This window comes from Meriones unguiculatus, chromosome 6, assembly GCF_030254825.1.
Source record: "Meriones unguiculatus strain TT.TT164.6M chromosome 6, Bangor_MerUng_6.1, whole genome shotgun sequence".
In the NCBI taxonomy this organism is placed as follows: Eukaryota; Metazoa; Chordata; class Mammalia; order Rodentia; family Muridae; genus Meriones; species Meriones unguiculatus.
The window spans coordinates 58,995,405-59,020,729 of record NC_083354.1 but is presented as its reverse complement, the minus strand read 5'-3'; the positions used below and the strand labels follow the sequence as shown (position 1 = coordinate 59,020,729).

Sequence of the window (25,325 nt, the reverse complement as noted above, 5' to 3'; positions counted from 1 at the left end):
TGGGAACTAAATCCTGGTTCTCTGCAAGAATAGCAAGTGCTCTTAACTGTTGAGCCATCTCCCCAACCCCACATATGGTAACATTTTATTACAATTATATCTAATTATTTTTGACATTATTTATGTACTTTGTGTACATTGCTGTTTTGCCTGCATGTGTGTCTGTATGATGATATTGAATTCCCTGAAACTGGAATTAAAGACAGTTGTAAGTGTCCATATGGATGCTGGTAATAGAACCTAGGTCCTCTGAAAGAGCAGCCAGTGCTCCTAACTGCTGAGCCATTCTCCAGCACCATCGAACATTATTTTTAAAAAGAGAAAATTAATTATTTTGAGTGACCTTTTTTACTTTTTATTTTTTTTTTTAGTATTCGTTACAGTTTATTAACTTTGTATCCCAGCTGTATCCCCCTCCCCCATCCCCTCCCCATCCCATCCTCCCTCCCTCATCTCCTCCTTGCCCCTTTAAAAGTCCACTGATAGGGGAGAACCTCCTCCCCTTTCATCTGACCCTGGTTTATTAGGTATCTTCAGGATTGGTTGCAAAGTCTCCTCTGTGGCCTAGCAGGGCTGCTCCTCCCTCCAGGGTAGGGGAGCAGAGGTCAAAGAGCCAGCCATTGATATCATGTCAGAAATAGTTCCTGTTCCCCTACTAGGGTACCCACTTGGCTACTGAGCTACCATAGGCTACATCAGAGCACAGGTTCTAGGTTATATCCATACATGGTCCTTGGTTGGAGAAACAGTCTCATGAAAGACCCCTGTGCCCAGATATATTTGGTCCTTGTAGAGCTCCCATCCTCTCCAGGTCATACTAAATCCCCCTTCTTTCAAATGATTCCCCACACTCTGCTGAAGGTTTGGTTATGAGTCTCAGTATCTGCTTTGGTACACTGCTAGGTAGAGTCTTTCAGAGGCCCTCTGTGGTAGGCTCTTGTCCTGTTACTTGTTTTCTCCTACATCCAATGTCCATCCTATTTGTCTTTCTAAGTGAGGATTGATAATCTTACTCCAGGTCCTTTTTCTTGTTTATCTTCTTTAGGTACATAAATTTCAGTATGTTTATCATATCTTATAGGTCTATATAAGTAATTATATACCATGTGTGTCTTTCTCCTTCTGGGATACCTCACTTAGGAATGATCTTTTCTAGGTCCCACCGTTTGCCTGTGACTTGTTTAAGCTTCTTTTATATTACTCGATTCTTTCTTAGTTTGTAGTAGGTTCATGTATGTTCAATTTTTTCCTTTTTTTGTTTTTTAACTTGCTATTTTGTGATATTACTTACAAGGGCCTGCCAAATTCCCTCCTCTCTCCTATTAGTGCCAAGGCTATGGCCAACATAAACTTTATAGATAACTTGATTCTTGATTCTGCGCAGACACTTGTTTGCAGTAAAGGAGTCTCACCACCATTTTCTGTCTTCCAGAAATACTCTACATATCTCCTGTCCCATCCAACACCAAGGACACCTAAACTCTCTGGATGTTTTGTCAGAGATTTCCCATCCCAAAGCTTCCAACTGTATTTTTGAGCTCTTACCTTTTCGCTGCCAATATCTGACAAAATTGACTTTCATCATTAGCAAACACTGTATTATTAAATACCTTCATTCTACTTTCTCCAACATAAAGCATCTTTAAAGTCTGATTCTGTCTATAAATACCCTCAATTTAAAGTTAATAATGATAATAGTAATAATAAAAATAAAGTAAATTAGCTTTCTCTCTTAAGTGTTAGATCTCCCTGTCACCTTCAACTCTGTTACTATTAAATAATTTGTTTAAATCTAGTCTCTGAGTTGAATCTGCTGAGGTGATCTAGCCCATACTGAGTACTAGCTCCCAAATGCCACCTGTTTTAACATTCTTGTTGATTTTCTCCATTTGTCTTAATTTTCATCTGTCAAGTGGGTTTCTATAACTATCATGTTATTTAACTCCCCTTGCCCATTGCTCCTTACATTGGTGGAGCCCTTCAACTTGTCTGCATGTGTTGTAGAGAAACTGGGACCACTTAGCCGCTCCTTCACTTTTCATGATCTCAGCTATAAGTGACAGACTACTGAGTAAGATCATAGTAAACATAACTTTAGAAAAAAATCATATTTTAAACTCCCAGCCTTCCTCCTGATGTACCATCAGAAGTTCAGGAGGAACATAATACTGCACTCACACAATTTACACAGCTCTCTGCATCTTAACACACGGGTACCATATCATCCATCACAAGTGTGAATATTAGTAAGTCATTTTTGAAAGACCACATTCACGTCTGTTTTATGACAGCATATTATTAATGAGGCACAATAAGAAAATACAAACAACTAATAATAAAATTTGGAAATAGCTTATATTGTGCTGGGAGGTGACTCTCTTGGTAAAGAACTTGATTTGACAGCATGAGGACCAGAGTTCAAATCCCTAACACCCACAGAAAAAGCCAGATATGGAAGCATAGGCTTAGAAATAGGATTCCTGTAACTCAGTTGTGAGTTCAAGACTTGGTGAGAGACCGCGTCTCAAGAAGTAGGATAGAGAGTGATAAAGGATGACATCACATGCAACTTCTGGTCTCCACATGCATGTACCCACACATGTATACACATATGAATGTGTACATACATACACCATACACAAAACATCTGTCAGTTTAGTGTCATCGGTCCTGTATCATTAATAAAAAAATGTTGATAGGTATGTGCGCATTAGATGGGCTACAAATTGTGTCTCTATTTCTGAGGTTTCAAATGTTAACTCAGCCAGGGAATGTGGCCACAGCTATGGAATAAAGAATGAGAAATTCAAATACCAAAGAAGAACAAGAAATGAAAGTCAAACACACCCTTCACTAACCATGTTACAACTCCATTTAATGCTTTTAAACCTTATTCTTCAGCTAACACCATGAGTCTAAATAAAATGCTACATTTTAAAATTTATTCTTTACTTCGGATTCTCTGCCTTAAAAGATAAGGAACATTACTTTGTCTTGCGTTTTTACCTTGAGTAAAGCTAGCTCTTATGAACTTTAATTTCCACAGCATAATTAGTAATTGAAATTCGAGTATAATAAACTACTCTTTGAGAAGTGTTAGCGATGCCTTACTCTATTGTCTGTGCGCCGTGTCTAGTCTACCTGATCCCCCAGAGGAAGTAACAGCTAGTTGTGCCTGCCTGTTCTCAGTGCCTTCACATACTCTGCTGCTGCTGGCTGCCTGCTCCTTCTGTATGTCATAACCATCGAGCCTCTCTATGTTTGCAACAGAATGTTCATGCTGCAGCTTTTTAATCCATTTAAAAAAAAAACCGTGGGCTGTGAAAATTACCCTCTTTTTGTCATAAACCATATTCACAAACATCACTGCCAGTTCATGCCTCCCACATTCAGAACTTCCGTAAGATGCCTACCTTGATCTTTGTCCGTCTCACTTGACATGACTCGTGTGTACCCAGCTTCCCACTACTCTATTCTGTGTCTGACCCTCCTGGCTCTTACCTTCAAATGCCTAGAACACTGTAACAGCTTATTTCTCTTCATTCTTCCCTGCCACCTCCAGTTTGCTTTTCAGAACGCACAGCTGTTCAATTCAAAATGCTCTTGTTGGGTTTCCAAATTTAAAGCAAGCTTCATTCTAAGGCAAATGCTCAAAAGTGAGCAGACCAAGATCTTAAAAGTTACTAAACAGCATAATTTCAATTTTAAATAAATAACTGGAATGCGCATATGTCTATATTTTTATGTTTAGGAAAAAATACCAAACATTTACATGTTCTCCCTGACCCTGTGTTAACAAATGCTTGTTTTTCTGAATGAGATTATCACTTCTGTAGTTTAGAATATGTGATATGCACCATGTTAGAGGGCATATAATTTTGTCTGATGTAAGAATAAAAGTGCAGCAAAGCTAGGGCTATACTGCCAGAGCAGTCAGGTTTCAGAGGAGGGACAGATCGTACCCAGGTCAGCAAAGACAATGGGTGGGTTACAGGTAAAAAGAGGAACATGAAAGAACTATATATTACTCTCAGATGCCTAGACAGTAGTATCAAGAGTACATAAATAAAAATAGACAAACTCAAGTTTAGAAAACACAATCTGCTTTGTGATTAAGTTTGTTGGTCACTCCAGCAAACATTGATTTTTGTAGTCCTGTTTCTGATCTTTGCATCAATGAGTTAAGGTATAATAACAAAGATATTTTCACTTTTCATAAGTTAATTAATTGAATTGTTTGTTTTTGAGACTGAGTTTCATGCAGCTTAGTTGGCTTTGGAGTGTTTATGGAGACAAGGATGGATGTTCTTGAACTTCTGACCCTCTTGCCTTCCCCAACAAAGTGCTGGGATTACAAGTGTGTGCCACTGTGCCTGGTGTATGAGACGCTAGGGGTTTAGGTCAGTGCTTCGTGTGTGGTAGACGGCAGTGCACTCTATCAGCTGTTTTACTGAGCGATAAATACCTTAGAACAGGAACAAGCTGTCTTCGAAAGCTCAGACAATTAGTATATTTTTTGATTCAACATAAACATACATATGTGTTCGTATGTATACGTATACACACGTATACATATATAATATGACCTTTGAGGTAAGGCTTGGTTTTGATGATGAGAGAAGGTAGGCAGATGAAAAACTATACTGATCTGTGAAGCAGGGAACGTGGGTGGTAGTCTTCAGACCGCTGACTAGACGTGAGATTGGGTGAAAACCCTGGCACCTCCTCTGATGTCGCTTTCCTAATCTTTGAAATGAAGACCTTGGGTTCAGTCACTTAGTAAGCTCCCTCTGACTCCAAAATCCAAGATCTATAAAGAAAAATCCTGGCCTCACTCTCTATCTCATTTTGCTCTTTTGTAAACTGATGTTCAAAGTCCATTTGCTGACTTTCCTATAAAAGAAGACAAGGCAAATATGAGTTCTGCTGAACGTAAATATGTAGCCAGCTTCCTCAATAGCTAGGAAGAATTCTTCCTAGACAAAATGTTCACAGCCCTACAAATTCATCAGGTTTTCATCTCTTAAAAGATTACTTGTGATACATAGCAGAGTGACGTTTTAGGTTTTCTGTAGACTAACAGGCTACATTGTTGCAATCCTTACTACAGTTATTACTTGAAACCACAGCGTTGGAGCCCTGTTTGTGTTTTTAGTTGTGACATTGGAGACAAGACCACTGTGAGCATACATCTGAGCTATGATTAAGCAAATACTACGATAAGCATAAATCACATAGAGTTATGTTCTTACGTAGTTTTTAATGTGATCCTCCTTTTGTGGAGCCAACCATGTTTTATAATTAAAAAATAACAACATAAAGTCATAGCTCAAACAAACAAACAAACAAACAAAAACAGACTTAAAATATTTTAAAAGTCTGCCTGTACAAGAGTGTCTTTTGTAGCATTTCATCACAATTTCACCCATGGAAATCTTTAAATAGTTGGGAAATTTCACAGGAACATGTGCACACACATTGATATCATCCTACCAAACACTTATAGAAACAACATTACTTCTAATGTTACAGTAATACCTTTTCCAAAAAAAAAAAAAAAAAAAATCACATAGCCAATAAGACAATTCCAAAGTAATTTTTAAACCTAAGCATCCCAATTAGTTACTATTGAGATTGTAAGCTCTTACTTATCGCTTTAGTTTAAAATAAATTCATCCTACTTAACTACTTAGGTGGAAGGATCTCTGAAATTAACTCCAAGTTGTAAAAAGCAAAATTTCAAATACTCCTGTTGGCAGCTGCACAGCTTACAATAGAAAGTGCCGAGAAAGATCCTCAAATACTTTGTGTTCTGCGTTCCAAAGACATGATGAATATATAATGTTTTGTCAACATAGAAAGTTGTATTCTTCATGATAAGTGACTGAAGCCTGTTAACATGCAGCTACGGCCATCAGTTTCACCTTTGTGTCCCAAAATTTAACACGTGTGAGCAAATTGGTCAAGTAATCAGTAAAGCTATATTCATGTACCAGTATATTTAATAGAACAAAAATGATATCCCATTGCTGTGGGAAGTCTAGAATTAACTTAAATAACTTTGGGCTTTATTCATGACAAACAAAACTACTTACACAGTAGGAGGCATCACTTCTGCATTTGTTTTATATACACAAGTCATGGTCTGTATTCAATTTCCAATCCAAATAAAGAAAAGTTTCAGACTTAGTAGTCAGGGTTTTGGGTGAGCACACAATTCTAACATGTTGGAAATAATAAGCCTGTAGCAAACTTCTGTGTTTTAGTAGTGTCAAAAAAGATTTCAGGTTGAATTCTAAGCAAAATAAAACAAAACAGTTATGAGTTTTTACCCCAATAAGTTATTACTTGAAACCAAAATGTTATTACCAAATGTTATTACCAAAATGTTCCCAATCATTGTATTGTCACACTGAAGCAATAAGGATATAAAGATGACACAGAAGAAAACGCCTCATGAATCACATAAAATAGACACATAAAATAGACCCTTTGCTCGGTCCGGGAAAATGCTACATCCTTAGCTGACTCTTCCCACTTTCATCCTACATGATGAAATGGCAATCATCCAAATCATTGAAATTAATTAAATATCTGGTGAAGTTGCTGCCAAACTTAACAAAAAGATTCATGATTAAAAAAACAACAATGTGTACGGAAACTTATTTTCAAAATATTCTCTCAAATCCTAACAAGCTAATCTGAGGCTTTACATTAACATGTAGTATATAAATATTTTTTATTTAAACTAGTCATCTTAACTCACCTTGGAAAGCATATCTTCTATAAAGTATTAATGTGTAAAAATCATTTAATAAGTAAAAATAATGTGGTATTGACATGCACATTTTTTACAGACACAGATATGTTTAACTCATAAAAAATACTCAGTATTTTATGTGTGTGTATAGATATGTGTGTGTGTGTGTGTATACATAGGTTTGTGTGTGTGTAAAAGTTACACTTAAATAGTCAGATAATATTGACCATTATTTTTAAATGACTATTCAACAGAAATATGGGTCTCCTGATATGTTCTGCCTTTCAATACAAATGAACTGTGTAATTAATGCCCTGGAAACCATCTCAAGGATAAATTTTAAAAATCAAAACTTCGTATTTTAAACAAATAATGAGCTTTACTACCTCTCAAAATGCACTTGCTAGTAAAAACAAAGGTCAAAATGCAATTACTTTTAACATTAAATGAAAGGTGAAATTGCTACTGTTTCTCACATTCATAAAGAAATCTTTTATTCTTAACTTGGATCAAATCTCACCCAGTGAAATATATTTTATCTTCAACTTTACTTGGCTGTGTTTTAAACATTGTTTTAAACAGACAGTGAACCTGAGCATCCAAGTGAACCTCATTAGTCCGGCAAAGCCTAGTTAGTACACAAACAATCAGCAGCCTCCTCCCTTGCCAATGTGAAGCGGAGGTATTACCGTTACTATTTTAAATGCCTCATTCTTTAGGCTGAAGCCGAGAAATCTACTTGCGACTTAGATAGTTACCAAATTACCAAAACTAGCACAGCAACTCTTAATGAGCAAAACCATTAATGATCTTCCAATTGGAGCCCCTGTTCAAATACCTCACCTTGTTAGCACTGAACGAGGTGTTCAATCAAGACACTGGGAAGTGGAAGTACCAGGGCACTGTTTTGAGTGGTGATTACAAGGGCGAGAGGGCGAATGCCAAGGTAACAGTCTTCTACCCCGCGGGGAGCTGAGAAACCTTCAAGTCTACATTTGTAAATCAAGCCTGATGATTGCAGCAGTCACTGGCAAAGAACATATGAAACAATTATTTGCACCATTCTTCCACTGTTTTAATTTGCTCTTCAAATGAACAAGACGATCCACGGAGTCATTGGCATATGTCTTTAGAAATTTAGAACCCACTCTAGGATTCTTTCTGGCGTTGAAAGGAAAGCAAAGACTCAGTAGATAATTTAAGGGAGCATTATTTCCTGCTCACAAGTGATGATTATCCAGATTTACTGATTTAATATATATATTAATTTATATATAATATATATTATAATAACATATATATTCTCCAGGAGCTCATTTGAGATATTTAAGTTATTGCATTTTAAAGCATAAAACATACTTGTTGATTTTTAATACATTGTGTTATTGTTTTTCATTTAAAATACTGATACTTAGGCATTGAAACTGATAACCTATAAAAAGATAACTAGTTTAAGTTATTTGAATCTGCTCTTTGGCCACTGGAAGTGGACAAAGAATTTATTAAAAGACTTTTTGCTTTAGGCTGTTCTATGTAAGTACAGTGGCAAACTTGTGTCTAAGAGAATACATATAAGCAAAATTTATATTTTTAAAATATATATCATTTATCTTAAAAGAAAAGTTGCATCAGAAATATAAAACTAAGCCTTTCAACATCAGTGCTCTGGATTTATTTTATTACTATTAATCATGTTTTAACCAGATTACTTAAATTAATTAAAATTGGTGAGCAATAAATATTTATAATTAGAAAAATGAGACACAAATATGTATTAAATTTTTCTTCTGTGTTATAAAAATCCACTATAATTTATAGATGTCCCTGTTTTTTTTCTCTTGATTACTTAAGAGGTAATGTACAAATCCATTAAAGGGTAGTATGCTAATTAATAGCAGGCAGTAGACTGTATATGTAAGATGACTGATTATATTTTATGTTTATATAATTTCATAAACTGTTTTATTACCATTTATTCTGAGAAGGGATTTTTTTAATTTTATTTTTTTCTTATCAGTTACATTTTATTAACTCTGTATCCCAGCTGTATCCCGCTCCCTCATTCCCTCTCAATCCCACCCTCCCTCCCTCATCTCCACCGTGCCCCTTTCCAAGGAGAAGGGATTAAAAAAAAAAAACTAAACGTTTTATTTTGTTTTGTGAAAATACATTAAACACAGTATCTGTAAGTTTATATTATCTTTACTAGATGCTGAAACTACAAAGCACTTTATTTTAAAATTTTTTTAAGTTTTTTTATTTGTGCCTGAACTTGTAAACATTACAGGGTACTGTTTACCTTAGCCATAAAGGATAATAATATTTACAAGTGACTTCTGAAAATCTACTTGAATAATATTATTGAGTTATTTTGGAACATTTGCTGGGTAGCCTTGTTTTTTCCTCGACTCTTGCTCCTGTCAGTTTATTTTATAATGGTGTGCTATTTGGTTTCCAGAGCTGGGTCTTCTATACTCAATTAACAGTTTTAAAATACAGCAAATTCGTATGAGAAATCACCTGCAATGTTTTATGTTACAATCACATACCTTATCCTAAACACTGCAGTGATCCCTGCCTGCCAAATGCTCCTTATTTCAGGAAAAATAAATAAATAAATAAATAAATAAATAAATAAATAAGCTATCCAAATGTAGAGGGCGCTGCTGTTCATGTATTTTGAAAGTGTTTCAAAAGCAAACACATTCACCTATTAATTTAGGTTTTGTTTCTCAAAACCTGCCACTAAATTCTAATGGCATTATTAAATATGGAAAGTCTGGATTTACATTTAAAGTAACTAAAAGATTCTTATGTAATAGTACGGTATTAAAGTTGTATATGTCATTGTGGAAATGAGTGTTTTAATTATCCTTGAGATCTAATTATCTGTGAATTATTTTAGACATTCTGATAACTAGATCTTACATATTTCAATATTCTGTCACTATGGTTATTCAAAGAATAGCCTGATGCATAAGAGATGGAGGCTAAAAAAAAATTTGTCATTAGTTTTGCATAGTATAAGGAAAAAAGATGAAGTAAATATAGATGCAACTAATTCTGGGTAGAGATTGTATGTTTTCGGTATTATGTTGCAAAATGCTTTGGGTGTTTGGAATTTTACAAAGTAAAGATTGAGGAAAATGTTCCACTCAGTGTTTGCCTTTGTTACCTACTTTTCTAAGCAAACATATATATATTTTTCACATTTATTTCACTAACCATTCTAGATTCTACATGGTTTTTAATGCACTTCTAAAATCTAGACTTTTTTCCTTATCATATAACAAATATGCCATTTTTTTCACTAATGATGTGAAGCTAAGAGGAAAAAATAATTCTAATGATATATGTGCATTTACTTCTGCCTCAACAAAATGTTATAAAATAATTTCTTTTATTTTCAAAAGTATTTTGTGAATTTACTTTTAGTTTTTTTATATGGTATGATTACTATGGATAATTTTAAGCAATCAAAAAAACTGAAAAAAATTATGGCTAATCCTAAACCTTGAAAACTTCATGTGTTAGGTACAGTGCTATATGCAAAGTGAATTAATGCTGCAAAAACTAACCAGCAGCTTGTCAGTAAGAGCCAAAGCTGAACGACAGTTTCAGACTTAAAATGTACTTGTTGAGAAAACAGACCAGAAACTAAGTGTGATTGCGTTCTAATGTAGATTTCATTGTTAGCTCTTAACACTTCATTTCATACTTATAAGTCATTTAACATTTCTTGTTACACGTACATTTGGTATAATTAAATATAGATGTGCTGGGTGGAATATACGCTAGCGTTAACGTGACAGTATCCTTTGTACTTAAAGCCACACAACCCGCCAGACTTTTTGTATTTTTATTTTCATTCTTAAACAGAAACCAGCAGCAGCACTACCCTCTGCCTAGCTTGGCGTTCGTAAGGAAGGAGACGAAGGATGTGAGTGGCTGGCATACGCAAATATGTATTCTATGCAGAGCCGTGAAACTAAGGACAAGAAAAACATAAATACTGCTTCGGGAAAAGTTTTCAATGTAGCTCAGGCATAACTTTTCAACTCTTCCAGTTATTTTAACATCAAAATAAGCGTGGCAGAAAGCAGGGGAGGAAAAACGCCCCGGTGAAACGGCTCCCAATGTGCTCTTTTGAATAGGGTATCCAAAACGGCCTGTTAGGGCTGCATCTTTGCTAGCACAAGTACGCACTGTCTGACTTGTGTGCTGTCCGCCCACATTTAAGAAGTTTCCCACCTTAAAACAAGGAAACGGAGTTGGGGAAGGAGACAGCCAATCCACAACGGAGTTAGCAGTCGCTTTTTATGATTGACAAGTTCTTTGGGACTGAGATACCCTACAGACTGACTAACTCGAATGCGGGCTGAAGCTTCGCCCTGTCTTTATGTCAATTCGCCGCCATCAAAACAAAGGCTCATATTACATGAAAATCTTGTGCAAATGAGCCATGATAGAGTGAATGACAATCTCCCAAGACCATACAGCAGGGCCTGTCTTTGATCTGGAACACTGTTAATCTTTCTCACACATAGTACACTAGCGCACTTGGGAAATCCTCCATGAGAACCACCCCACAGCCAGAGAAGCAATGGAGAGACAGCAAGCAAAAAGTTCTATGCTGGCCATTACTTCATTTGAGTCATTTTCTACTTTGTTTTAGGTGGGTTTGATTGTTGTTTTGTTTAGATGTTCACAGAAAATTTACACCTCATCCTTCTTTACTTCAAAATCTTTGTTTAGAAAAATTATTTCTCTTGTATGAATTTTAAATAAGTGATGTTAAAATTATGTTTTAAAAGGCTTCCAGGGGCTATAACAATTGGAGAGTGCTTGAAATATCTTGTTTGGGTAGGTTTTGTCATTAGTCATAGTCCACTCAGACAGATAATAGCTTCATATTATACTGTACTGAAACCTGTAAGAAAGGAGAAAGCCAAGAGGCAGGGAGAGGATAAGGGATGAGGAAGGAGGAAGAAAAGAAGTGGGAGGAAAACGGAAGGTAGAAGAGGAAGATGTTTTCTACTGTAAGAAAAGAATTATTTGGGTGTTTCCATTTCAGAGGCAATTTAAACCATAAAAATACATCACAAGAAATTACAGGTTATATTTGGGATCATAGAAGCTCTTTTTCTTTTCTCTTTCTGGTATTAAAACTAACTGTTTGCTTGGAGAGCCAAATATGTAAGACGTATGTGTTTAATGCAAGCTTAGTAAATCATGCCAACTCAAAGATGGTAGGAAATGGCTCCTCAGTTGCACTCTGCTTTTGAAGTGTTGCCTACAAATCAGTCTTGGGCTTCAAAGAGAGGGGGATTACAGCTTTTATCCAGCAATTAATATGGTTGGAACTCAGAACATCAGCATCTAACCACAACACTGACTGGACAGAAGCATAGCAGGAATTCATTCTCTTTCAAGGCTTGAAGTAAATCATAAAAATTAGTAAATAAGCAATAATATACTGCTAATCCTTGTCAGGAAGGAAAGGGGTAAACCTAACTTTTCACATCTAATAGTGGACCTATTTTTTGACATCCAGACAAGCACTTCCAAAACGTGAGATCTCAGCTTTCTACATCTGGATTATTTTACTCTCCCACCAGGTTTTAAGAAAGAAACGCTACAAGGGAGAAATCTCTTCCTTTCACCTTCTAGAATGGTTCCAATGATAATGGGAATGTGGAAAAGTTCTTCCTGTCAGAGTTCAAGGGTTCAAAATTTGGTCAGAATATGAAACCATTCAAAACTCTGCAGGATTTGCAAGAAGAGTTCATTAAACATATTAGATTATGCAAAGTAGTCATGAGAGATGACAGAGTTGGGCCTCATTTTTCTTTCTTAATTTCACTGTAAGGCTCTTCTGACAGGAGTTGCCAGGGAAGCGATCAGTTAGCACACAATCCTTAGACAGAATCTTCTGGCAAAAACCTAGAACAATGATTCCCTTTTGGTACTAGTGACTGAAGAATTGAGGTCTGTAAAACACCATTCTCTACTCAGTACTTTGCTCTGTTAGATCTTGACATTTTAGAAATTCTATCTTGTGGGAGGGGAAGAGGGAGGGGCTTATGCGGGGATACAAAATGAATAAAGTGTAATTAATAATAAAAAAAAGAAAAAATTCTATCTTGTGTTTTGTTGAGATAGTTCTCAGGTCTCCTAGGCTGGCCTCAACTTGCTGTTTGTGACATAGCCAAGGTTAACATTAAACATCTGATCCTTGTGATCTCTTTCCCTCGGCCTTCCAAGGCTGAGATTACAGAGCGCTAGCCTGTGTATTAAAGAACGAAATGTCAGGAAACAAACTTTCAAAACACAGGTCTAGTTGAAATTAATATATGTATATAACACGCTTGTGTGAGCCTGAAGACAAAGAGGTGTTTACCCTAGGGCTGGAAACTGTGCTCATTGTGAGCACTGATCTCCTTGGAAGAAGTAGGGAATCTTCATTTCCACACAGAGAAAGCAGGCTGCCCTCTCAAGTCGCTGCTCCATTTTTTTTCCCTTGATTTTTTTTTTTTTTTTTTTTTTTTTTTTTTTTTTTTTTTTTTTTTGCCGTGAAGAAAAGAGTCATGTGTAAAGCGCTTACAGAAAAATATCAGAGCACCCTGACAGGCTAAGCTGTGTGTATTTCATTAATAAACAATGCATATTGCTCAGAGTAGTGTTGCATGGAAGATGCTTAAAGAACAATCACTGCAAACTAAATTTTTTAAGTTATTATGTAACAGCTTCTTTTCTATCAGATACATATATAACCCTGGATTTTACACATAGATATAGAAGTGAGATCACAAAGACGCTTCATTTTCTAAATTCTTCTTGGGTGTCCTTTCTTTCGTATTGCCTTGCCTTTTGGCACTCGTTGTAAAGACCCTGATAATATGTCTGAGCTGCACAGAAAGTTGGGCAGAAGAACAAAGAACGCTTGACAGATTTAAGTATCTAAACAGAGGAAAAGTCATCCTGCTAAGTGAGGCTGTTGGAAACGGGTGGAGTTTACACAAACTTAAGAATCTCTCATTCCTTTTCATTTTTCGCCATCATTCGGTTGAAGCATCATGAGCCCAAGACTATAGTTGAAAAGCCAGGGAGCCTGCCAAGGCTATTTTGCCACTTAGCAGCGGAGCACTTTAGTGTGAGACAAATTTGTACAAGGGGCAGAAGGGGGGGGTAAGATTCCAGAAGCAAGGGAACAAAATTTTTCAACCATTAAAAGAAGAATAAAGAACAAAAGAAGGGAGACGTGCTTCTAATATTGTGTCTGATTTTTTTTTAAATAAATTTCCCTGATAGTACACTATCATTACCCACCAAGCATGGGGTTTGGCACTCTCTACTGAGGCACAGCTACCATGGTCTACCCTCCTCTGTATTTAGTTGTCAGCAGGCGGATTTGTTAGGTACAAATTATTCAAACCCGGTTTCCAAAGATCCGTAACCTATTTAGAGTTTGATGTTAATAGATCCACCCACAACCACTAGCCTATTCCCAACCCACTTATATAAATGCATAGATGTGTATTTATGAGGTCATTGAAGGCCATTAATGAATATGGTATTTATACAAAACTACAGGTTCATTAAATAGAATCTATTTAACTGCATTTTTTTTTCAAAATGTGTTGTCAGGTAAAGCTTTTCTTGCCCCCGACAGGAAATCAGCTTTTTCTATAGCAGTATGTCCTAAAAATACTATTTTTAAGGCAATAACAACAGAAATGCATGGTTACTGCTCCTTGAAAACATAAAACATCAGCAATGCTCTTTATGATTACTGGCTAATATGCTGTTTTTATCTCCATAAATTTATATATTTTGTCTTTTGATCTGATATTTTAAAAGTTATTTTTAGGTAAATAATACATTTACATGGTCTTACCAACAAAATAATGGATAAGATATAAATAAGTGAAACTTTTTATTTTGCTCTTGGTTTAGTGTCCCAAGCTCTTCACGTGGGTAGTTACCCTTTTCCATGTTCATGTATTCTTTCATAGATAATGTTATGCATAAGCAAGAAACACAACTGGCAATTACAACCTCTTATTATTTCTTTCTGAAAAGTTCTATGACAGTGGTTCTCAACCTCCCTAATGTTGCAACCCTTTAATACAGTTCTTCATGTTGTGGTGACCCCCAACCATAAAATTATTTTGTTCCTATTTCATAACTGTAATTTTGTTACTGCTATGAATCATTGTGTAAGTATTTGATATGCAAACTCCATAGAGGTTTAGACCCGCAGGTTGAGAAGAACTGGTCTGTTAGGACTGTGGTGCTAAAGGCTTGGCTTTGAAGTTAGCAAGATGGAATGCAAAACTAATTTTGGTTTAGTTTTTCCTTTTTTTTTTCCCAAAAGAGGTGTGAGAAAGAAGGCTAATCTACTCCTTACAAGGCTTGTAACTATCTATAAGAAAGCCACATGACATAACTAGACAGTGTGTAAATTTAACTGTATGAAAGGCTAAATACATCTTTTCCTGGTTGACTGAGGAATGGAGTGAAGATGACACGGGAAGATGCCAGGTGTCTTGAGAAAGTCTCTTTCCCAATTATTTTAATTCCATCATAGAAAAACAAACTCTGCACAGATGTAGCCCATGGCAGTTCAGTGTCCAAGTGGGTTCTCTAGTAAGGGGAGCAGGGGCTGTCTCTAACATGAACTCAGTGGCTGGCTCTTTGATCATCTCCCCCTGAGGGGAGGAGCAGCCTTACCAGGCCACAGAGGAAGACAATGCAACCAGTCCTGATGAGACCTGACAGCCTAGGGTCAGATGGAAGGGGAGGAGGACCTCCTCATCAGTGGACTGAGGGAGGGACATGGGAAGAGAAGAGGGAGGGAGGAAGGATGGGATTGGGAGTGGGCGAGGGAAGAGGCTACAGTTGAGATACAAAATGAATAAATTGTATTAAATAAAAAATAAATAAATAAAAGGATAAAAAAAGAAAAGCAAGACCTAAAATCAGTCTTGGTTTTAAAAGTAAAAATAATTGGATTCGTAGAATTAAGATCCTGAACCTTTTCAGCCTGGCAACATACATTATTTATTTGTTTGTTTGCTCATTTGTTTTAAGGTTTATGGGAACAGAAAACATTTCTTTTTACTTTTTTTAAAATTAATTTTTAATTTATTTTTTTAAATATTAGTTACAGTTTATTAGCTTTGTATCCCAACTGTATGCGACTCCCTCATTCCCTCCTATTTCCATCCTCCCTCCCTCATCTCCTCCCTGCTTCTTTCCAAGTTCACTGATAGGGGAGGACCTCTTCTACTTTCATCTGAACCTAACTTATCAGGTATCTTCAGGACTGGCTGCAAAGTCCTCCTCTGTGGCCTAGCAGGGCTGCTTCTCCCTCGGGGGATTGGGGGGAAAGGTCAAAGAGCCAGCCATTGAGTGAGTTCCTGTCAGAAATAGTCCCTGTTCCCTCTACTAGGTAGGGTACCCACTTGGATACTGAGCTACCACGGGCTACATCCGATCAGAGGTTCTAGGTTATGTCCATACATGGTCCTTGGTTGGAGATACAGTATCATGAAAGACCCCTGTGCCCTGATATATTTGGTCCTTGTGGAGCTCCTGTGGCTCAGTGGTTAAGAGCACTGGTTGCTCTTCCACAGCACCCTGATTTGAGCCCCAGCACCCACATGGCAGCTCATAACTGTCTGTAACTGATTCCAGAGGTCTGATGCTCTTTTCTGGATTTGCAGGCAGCGCATGCACATGCTGCACAGACATGCATGCGGGCAAACATGCACACACATAATAATTAATTAATTACAAAATCTTATGTATACTGTATTTAATCGTTTCCCCTTCAGCATCTTCCGTATTCCCCTTCTTACATTCATGGCTTCTTTTTCTGTAATTATTAACATTAAATGCTTAGCTTGTATATATGAATAGATGTATAAACACAGCCTCCTGAGTCCATCTAGTGTGAGACACCCAGCAAAGGTTACAGGATCCAAACTCTGGTCTTCTGATAGACCAGTAATATCCAATAGCTGCTAAGGCTGCTCCCCCTATGGAGAGATGAACAAAGAGCCAACCACTGAGTTCATGTCAGAGACAGCCCCTGTTCCCCTTACAAGGGTACACTTGGACACTGAGCTGGCATGGACTACATCTGTGCTGGGGTTCTAGGTTATCTCCATGTATGGTCCTTGGTTGAAGTATCAGTCTCAGAAAATACCCCTGTGCCCAAATATTTTGGTTTTGTTGCTCTGCTTGTGGAGCTCCTGTCCTCTCCAGGTCTTACTATCTCCCCCTTCTTTCATAAGATTCCCTGCACACTGCCCAAAGTTTGGTTATAAGTCTCAGCCTCTGCTTTGATACACTGCAAGGTAGAGCCCTTCAGAGGCCCTCTGTGGTAGGCTCTTGTCCTGTTCCATTTTCTCTCTCTTCCTATGTCCTTCCCATTTGCCTTTCTGAGTGAGGATTGATCATCTTACCTAGGGTCCTCCTTCTTGCTTGGCTTCTTTAGGTGTACAGATTTTAGTATCTTTATCCTATATGTATAGTATCCATTTATAAGTGAGTGTATACCATGTGTGTCTTTCTCCTCTGGGATACCTCACTCTAGATGATCTTTTCTAGATCCCACCATTTTCCTGTAAATTTCATGATTTCCTTGTTTTCAATTGCTGAGTAGTATTCCATTGTGTAAATGTACCACAATTTCTATATCCATTCCTCAGCTGAGAGACATTTGGGTTGTTTCCAGTAAAATATTTAAGATATACAAGATTTTACTTTTATACAGAATCACATCTGGACTATCAACAGATAAAATATTTTTTTTCTTGAGAATTTGTGATTTTTCAAGGGTACCTTTCATATGAAATTTTTTGTTATTTAGAGAATCCTGCAAAATAAGTTTTATTATACATTTATTTGACTGAATAACTATGTTATAATACATATATAAGATATACTTGCATATCAGAGAAGGAATCTAGTTGTAGCTACTACAACATCCTAAATTTGAAAGATGTATAAAATTTACTTCTTTTTTTTCCTTTTTTTACTTTTTATTTTTTTTTATCAGTTATATTTTATTAACTTTGTATCCCAGCCATGTCCCGATCCCTCATTCCCTCCCAGTCCCTCCCTCCCTCCCTCATCTCCACCGTGCCCCTTTCCAAGTCCACTGATAGGGGGGGGACCTCCTCCCCATTCATCTGATCCTGTTTTATCAGGTATCTTCAGGACTGGCTGCAAAGCCCTCCTCTGTGGCCTAACAGGACTGCTCCTCCCTTTTGGGGTGGGGAGGCCAAAGAGCCAGTCATTGAGTTCCTGTTAGAAATAGTCCTTGTTCCCCTCACTTTGGGAAACCAATTGGTTACTGAGCTACCAAAGGCTACATCTGAGTGGAGGTTCTAGGTTATATCCATACATGGTCCTTGGTTGAATGTCAGTCTCAGAAAAGACCCTGTGCCCAGATATATTTGGTCCTTGTGGAGCTCCTATCCTTTCACCATCAGACTAACTCCCCTTCTTTCTTAAAATTTACTTCTTGTCAAATTTTTAAATTTTGTTTCAGAAGTAAAAGCTAAATTAATAAATAAAGGACTTTTGTTTACTTGTTACACTAATTGTGGCAGGCTTCTTTGTAGGTTGATTCAGAGTAACTTTCCTTTAGTGCGGCAGGCCTCACATCTGCTAATGGTAGTGCCTCTCTTTCCCAAGTGGTCATGTCTATCTCAACAGGTAAGGCCTTGTGATTTATAGAGATCATAGCCAGATATGATAATTGGCATTCAGCCATCTGCATAGCACCTTTTAGGTCCATTCATAAGCATTTTTATCGTCAATATAATTACACATACATCGTTTTGGTTTTTTTTTTATAAGATTCATTATGGGGGCTAGCCTGGAATACATGGTGGTGAACAATAATGGGTCCTGCCTCAAGCCAGATGTAAAGCAAGGTCTAAGCACACCTCAGGTTGTCCTCCGACATAAATTTTTCAGGTGAATGTATGGACCTAGAGAAGGTTATACTGAGTGAGGCAACCCAGACCCAGAAAAACAAAGGCTGCTGCATGTTCTCTCTCATGGGTGGTTCTTAGCTCCGAATCCTCAGCCATGAGTACACAGCACGGAGTAACTGCAGAACACAGGAAAGTAAAAGAGGATGATAAAAAGGGACGCACTAGAGGGGACTAGCATGCTATAAGTGATGTAAAGAGGGGAATTAGCTGGAGAAAAATGAGGGGACTGGATTTCACTGAAGAGGGAGAAGGGAGATCAATGAAGAAGAAGGGAGGGAGAAAATAACAAAAAGAATACTTGAAAAGCCATAAAGAACCATAGTATTTTTATTTGCCTAAAATTACATATAATATATATATATAAATCTCTGTATATAAAAATATATTGAATTATATTAAATAGATTTTAAATTTTCTGTTAATTATGCATTTAGTTTTGACAGGGTGGTAATTTTTAAAAATAAAAAATAAAAATTTGAGTATTAAAATAAACTAGTAATATAGGTACCATCCAGAAGTTGATCTATTCCTTCATCTTAAATTACTATAAAGCCCTAGAATTATGGAGAACCACAGCCAACACATGTTTTTATATTAAAATCATAATTAGCACAATATAGACTATAGAGTACGATTCAAAATCTTAGATCTAAATGTTTTCTTTCTTTTTACTCAGAATATGATGATTATAGCTAACCTTTTATGTTCATTAAAATAAAGTATTACCTTGAAAATGTATTCAGGACCCTTTTAATTTTTATGCTTATTCCACAGTATTTTGAAAGAAAGCTAAAACTAAAGATTGTCAGATTCTAGAATGCGTGTGTGTGAAAAAGAGAGAGAGAAAGAGAGAGAGAGAACATTTTCAACTGTGGACAAACGGATATACTGGGGACACACTATGACACACTACCACTATGACATACTTCCACAGCAGTATCAGGGTTATTGAAAATCTACATTTTTGTCTACATTTTAACTTATATTTTAAAGCCTGGAGATTTTTGTCATATAAAGAATTACATATGCTGACTACATGCATATACAAAAACCATAAAATGAACAAATTTTCTAACGATGTTTTCATCATTTTGCAGTCATCAGAGGTTTGCTTAAATATTAATATTATGTTACATGTATCTTAAAGATCTTTCTTACAAATGTAAATACTGTGACAAATGATCTAACCTGGAGACTCTAATAAAACATTGCTTTATAAACTGAATGTCTAGGAAATACTCATATATACAACAGATAAATACGAGAGCAGGAGAGTTGGCCCTACCCCTCAATGGCTGCAGCACTGGGAAGAGCATGTTCTGCACCAAAACTGGGCAGCTGAACCCGATGGTGTGGGTGCTGGTGAGCCAGTCCTGGTAGCATAAGAGCAGACAAGCTGGCCCATTGCCTCACCTCCTCCAGGACAAGTGAAACTTAGCTGGGGCAGTGCTGGAGAGCTCACCTGGAGGTGTGGGTGTGGGAAAGCTGGTGGGTGGACAAGTTCAGCTACCTCCCAGGTCCGGATCCAGGGCTTTGAGATAGCCCACCCCAACATCTACTCCATCTATGAACTGATGAGCATGTGAAGAAGGGCCAGCACTACAGATTCAAAGCTGCAAGATCTTCATGACACTGAGCAACAATAGAATATCATAGAGAAGTCCCACTGAGGATCCAGTATTGATAACGTAGCAGAAGCCAGAGGCCATGATCTAGGCCAGTGATTCATTGCAATGAACATATCAGGTAAAGAAACATGGACAAAAAGGTATCATGTGTGACACATTGTGACACACTACAACTTCCATAACAAGATGATTTTCTCCCTTGTTCAGAGGAGGTTGAAAGGCCAGAGGGAGAATATGAAAGGACAGGGTGCATGATGTGGAAGTCACAAAGAATCAATAATAAATAAATAAATAAATAAATAAATAAATAAATAAATGATTAACATATTCTGTGTTTTTATTCTCTGCTTCTCATGTTGCTTGGAGGTAGTTACTTAAATTTAAGTGGATTTAAATTAAGTGATTCTATTGATTGATTGATTCATTCATTTTTTCATTTCCTTTATTGGTGGTATGAGTGTCTCATGCGTGCTAGTCAAGAGTGCTACCACTGAATTAAACTCCTCAGCCAAATTTTAATATGTACTACATCAATTGTGCTAGCCAAATCTCAAATGCTCTCCAGTCAGACGTGATGGTGGTTATCAAATTGAACTACTCAGCCATGAAGCCTTTCTCTCATTACATGAAGCTGTTGACATTATTGTCCTAGAGAAGAGAAAAATAAAAATACTATAAATACATTCCTTTGGATATTTCATGTGATCTTTCCTTTATTTTTCTACAATGTTTCAGTTTCTGTATATTCTAAAGTAGAAAAGTAATGGTATTGACTTCATAAGTAATTGACTATAAAGGGCAGGTTATATAAACTGACTTACTGTGAATATAAATATGGGTAAGAAAAATAAGTTTAGGAATAGATACATAAAGATAAGTTTATATTCATGTTCTCTTTTTCATAATGAATATTTTACTCCTATACTAGCTAATTTTTTATTTTACCTTGGCCAATTCTAATAGACCTTATTTGGTCTCTGAGTTCTTTTCAGTATTGACTCCCATGTGTGCTCCCATTTCACCACAGGCCAACTTTACAGCAAGATATTGTTAGCTAACACTTACAAATGCAAAGAGTATATGTTCCGATTTCAAGCACCCAGAAAAGGTCTTAGCCAAAAAATGATGTATATAAACTTGTCAAATCATATTAAATTTGGTTATAAACATTGGTGAATCGTGTGTGTGTGCTTGTGTGTGTGTGTATACAGGATTCATGTTTGGTCCTGCAATCATAGCCAATTACCTAGCGGTTTTGGAGGATAACCTATGCCATTTTGCTAAAACAATATAATCCCTAACTACATTCTACGTGTTTGTCCTTTTACCCACAGATAAGTGTAGTCCTCATCCCTTGTCAAGAAAATTTAAATTTTGCAACAGTCAGAAGTGATTACAGAATTCCACTGCCAAACAAGGTGCAGCTTTGTAGAGCCCAGTACAGATGGAAAAATCTACAAAACACTCCCACACCTAAGGCTCAAGTAATGCTGCAGAAGAGACTGTGAAAAGGTTGTAGGAACCAGAAGATCAGGGAGTTTGCTGGGAAATTGTGTATCCTATGAATGTCAGAAGGTACAGCCATAAAGTCACACCTATTTGATCGTCTAAACATGAGCTGAACAAAGACAACAATAATGGACCGAGTAAAGTGGATGGGGGTGGGAGTCCAGAAGGTTAAACAATCATATACAAAGAACTAAGGAATGATGAAAATACGTAAAAAATAGACTTTCTCCTGAAAGAACACACTGACTGTCAAGAACCAATGAGTCAGCCCTGAAAACATACATGCAAGTAACATTACACAGACTGAGCAGATTGTTTCATGTGCTTGCAAATCACATATATATATATATATATACTTATATGTAAATAACAACAAGTAATTTTAAGAAGAGGCCATGAATTTGAAAGAGGAAAAGGAGGAGTATTGGGAGTGTTTGGAAGAAGGAAAGGTAAGTGGGAAATATTGCATTTATATTATAATCTCAAAAAATAGCAGAAGTAATTTTTAATTGATAAAGTTTTGGCATGCTGCACTTATTTTAAAAGCAAACATTACTTTCGATAAGTGTGTAAGACTCATGAAATTTTTTCTCATCCAAAACTATTGCAGTATATAAATCTCACAATGTGAAGATTATCACTGGGAACCTTCGTGCACAAAGCCACTAGGAGTAGGGCAACTAAGCTGTGCCTGCCTCTTCAGGAGTGCATTTTCTGCAGACAGAAAAGTCATTTGGTTCTGCACTCTCTTGAAAGAACATAAATCAGTCTGACATTTCTTATGTGCAGCTTGAAGGTGCATATGAAGACTTGTATTTCAGTATCACCTTTAAAGTTTTGTTCATATAGATAGCTGAACAAAAATAATTATATTTCAAAAGGGAAAGTTCTGTTCAATTATGAGTACATTTTTACAAAAATACCTTGTCATTTTATGTTTCTAAAACTAAGTCATAAATCCAGATTTCCATGTGCTACTTCTTGATTTTGAAATGTTGACAATTTTCAAAAATTTTAAAAACACTGTGTTGGCCAAAAAAATCCACAGCTGCTCATAGAATCAGGTTTGCATGAAGGTAGCTCGTGAGCCTGTTCACAGTTACTTACACAACTGTATGCAAATGAATGCGTGTTTTAATTAGTCCTCCTACATCGAAACCTGAGAATCACGAATGATGAATTAGTCTCATGCACAATTTTCTCCCACAATATTAATGTTAAAATAAAGAATAATATTGGAGTTCGGCTATAATTCTATTAACTTAAAAGGTAAGATAGCCTATGTTTAGAAAATGTATACATTAAAAACCATTTTGTATATTTTTACTTTGTGACACCTTCAATTCTAAGACATAATTTCTGGCTAGGTATCACATCTCCATAAGTATTGTGGGTAATTCTTATTTTAGTTCAGGCCATAATTTATCCAAAAAAAGCTTCAGTTAAATAACTTTCATAAAATGAACCAAAACCCTTTAATATGCCATGGAGAAAGTTTTATGTAACTAAAGCACATAATAATAGTGTGATTATTCTGGATGAAATAATGTCACCTTTAGTGTTTATGAACTATTGGCAAGGCCCTCCGAGCACCTCACTTCACTTTATTCATAGAGCTGGTAAAATGTAGTAATTATTCCAGGGTATATTTGTCCAAAGGATTTTCAAAATCCAACCATGATTCTTGTGCCCAGATATTTTTAAGCTCTTTTGACTTCACACATTGAAATTTATGGTGCGTTTTCCAGTACTCCCTGCTGTGTCCCTCATCAGATCCTAGCTGCCAAGTCACTAGGAAACAAGAAATGAATGCTGGAAAACCCTGTGGCTGTTCTGAACTAAAGAACTGCAAACATGACCAGAGTTCTCCACAAACCCTGCTAGACTGTCAAAAGAAAAATGGCAACAAGCTGCAACCACTCAATGAAGCAATATTTTCCTTATTACTTGGATAGACTTTTATTTAGCCTCAACAGTATCATGTTTGAAATGATTTTAAGACTGGAGCAATACATGGGGTAGCCATCTGTTCTCTCAGATTAGCTGTCAGATGAATAGGATGTTTGTCATCAATGTTTTTACATTGATCTAAAATATCAACAAATTCAATATTAGTTCATGACATTAGTAGGAAATATTTTCATCTTTTTACATAAAACAAAATGTTGAGGTTGTTTTTTTCCAATAACCTACGTCTCCAAAGTCGCTGGTATATGCAAATAGATTCTAATTGAATAAAGAAGACAAAGGTGGTCAGTGTCAGATGGATTTAGTATATCAGAGCTCTCTCCTACCTTGGACTTTTAAGAACATGTCTTAAATTTTGAGATTCCTGGCCATCTACCATCACAAGTCCCTTCTGGGCGATGATCTATCAAGTTCTGACTGTCTCAAACTGTGTGCACAAGATTCTACATCAATCACACTCACACTTGCTGCACTTTTAACGAGAAAGCCAAGAAACAATAATTTTCAATTAAGAAACTAGAAGAGTTGGAGATTGATTTATGATTCAAGACTAATTATCAAATAGCTGGTCTAATGAAAATTAAGCTGCTGGTTACTGCAAAGATTAAACTTTATTTTCTTGAAGAGACACTGATATGATCCAGAATGTAATTTATTGAAGTAGTATGATGTATTTTAAAAGTCATAGACATGTAAATGAGATAATTATCATTTTAAATGACAGAGCTAATTATTTATATTATGATGAATTTTATATTCTGAGTGCATATACACCTGAAATAAAAGCTTATCTTTGCTTCTGATAATGATTTCACTTCCTTCTTATGCTACTGGAAGATCTAAAAATATTTTACATAGTTTAAGAAGCACATAATCCTTTCATAGAAGAGAATTATTTAACAGCTTTAATCGTTGAGAATTATTTGATGTAATTTATTCGGAATGAGTAAATGAAAACTTTAAAACCATCTAAAACATTATCAAGTGACTGTAACAGACCATATGTGTATGTTACATCAATTATGTCATTTGTGGGGTTGTTATGTATGGAGCTGTGAATTGCTAATGTTTAGGGTCATAAAAGCATAAGGATACAGGTTCATTTTTACCTGAGGCTATAAACAGAATACTTTACTGTTGTGGAGTGGTTGATGCTTTCTAGCAGTCTACACCTTAGATTGATCTTCTCCGACTCTCATCCTCCAGCTATTCTGATCTAGCCCTCAGTTCCTTAATTCTTCATTCTTTCCCTCCCATTTTTTTTTTGTTCCCGTATCTTCTAACTTCCAAAAAGACCACAGCCCAGAGTTCTACTCCCTTTTCTTCTACCCCAACACTCAGTGTAAAATCCTCCAAGTATTTAGCAGAAACTTCTCTTGCTACTTCCATCACATTTGGAGAGTATGTCTGCTTTCTGAGGTCATGACTGGTCTGGCCAATGCTTTC

General features: G+C 36.4%; 1 long non-coding RNA gene across 1 annotated transcript in view; it reads right to left on the bottom strand.

The window, feature by feature from the left end:
- The window catches only part of LOC132654509 (uncharacterized), a 33,277-nt gene extending 25,625 nt beyond the window's left edge, over positions 1 to 7,652 (bottom strand). Inside the window, exon 1 of the long non-coding RNA XR_009592144.1 lies at positions 7,604 to 7,652. This is a non-coding gene — a long non-coding RNA (uncharacterized LOC132654509). The remainder of the gene's footprint in view (positions 1 to 7,603) is intronic.
- Between the last annotated feature and the right edge of the window lie 17,673 nt (positions 7,653 to 25,325).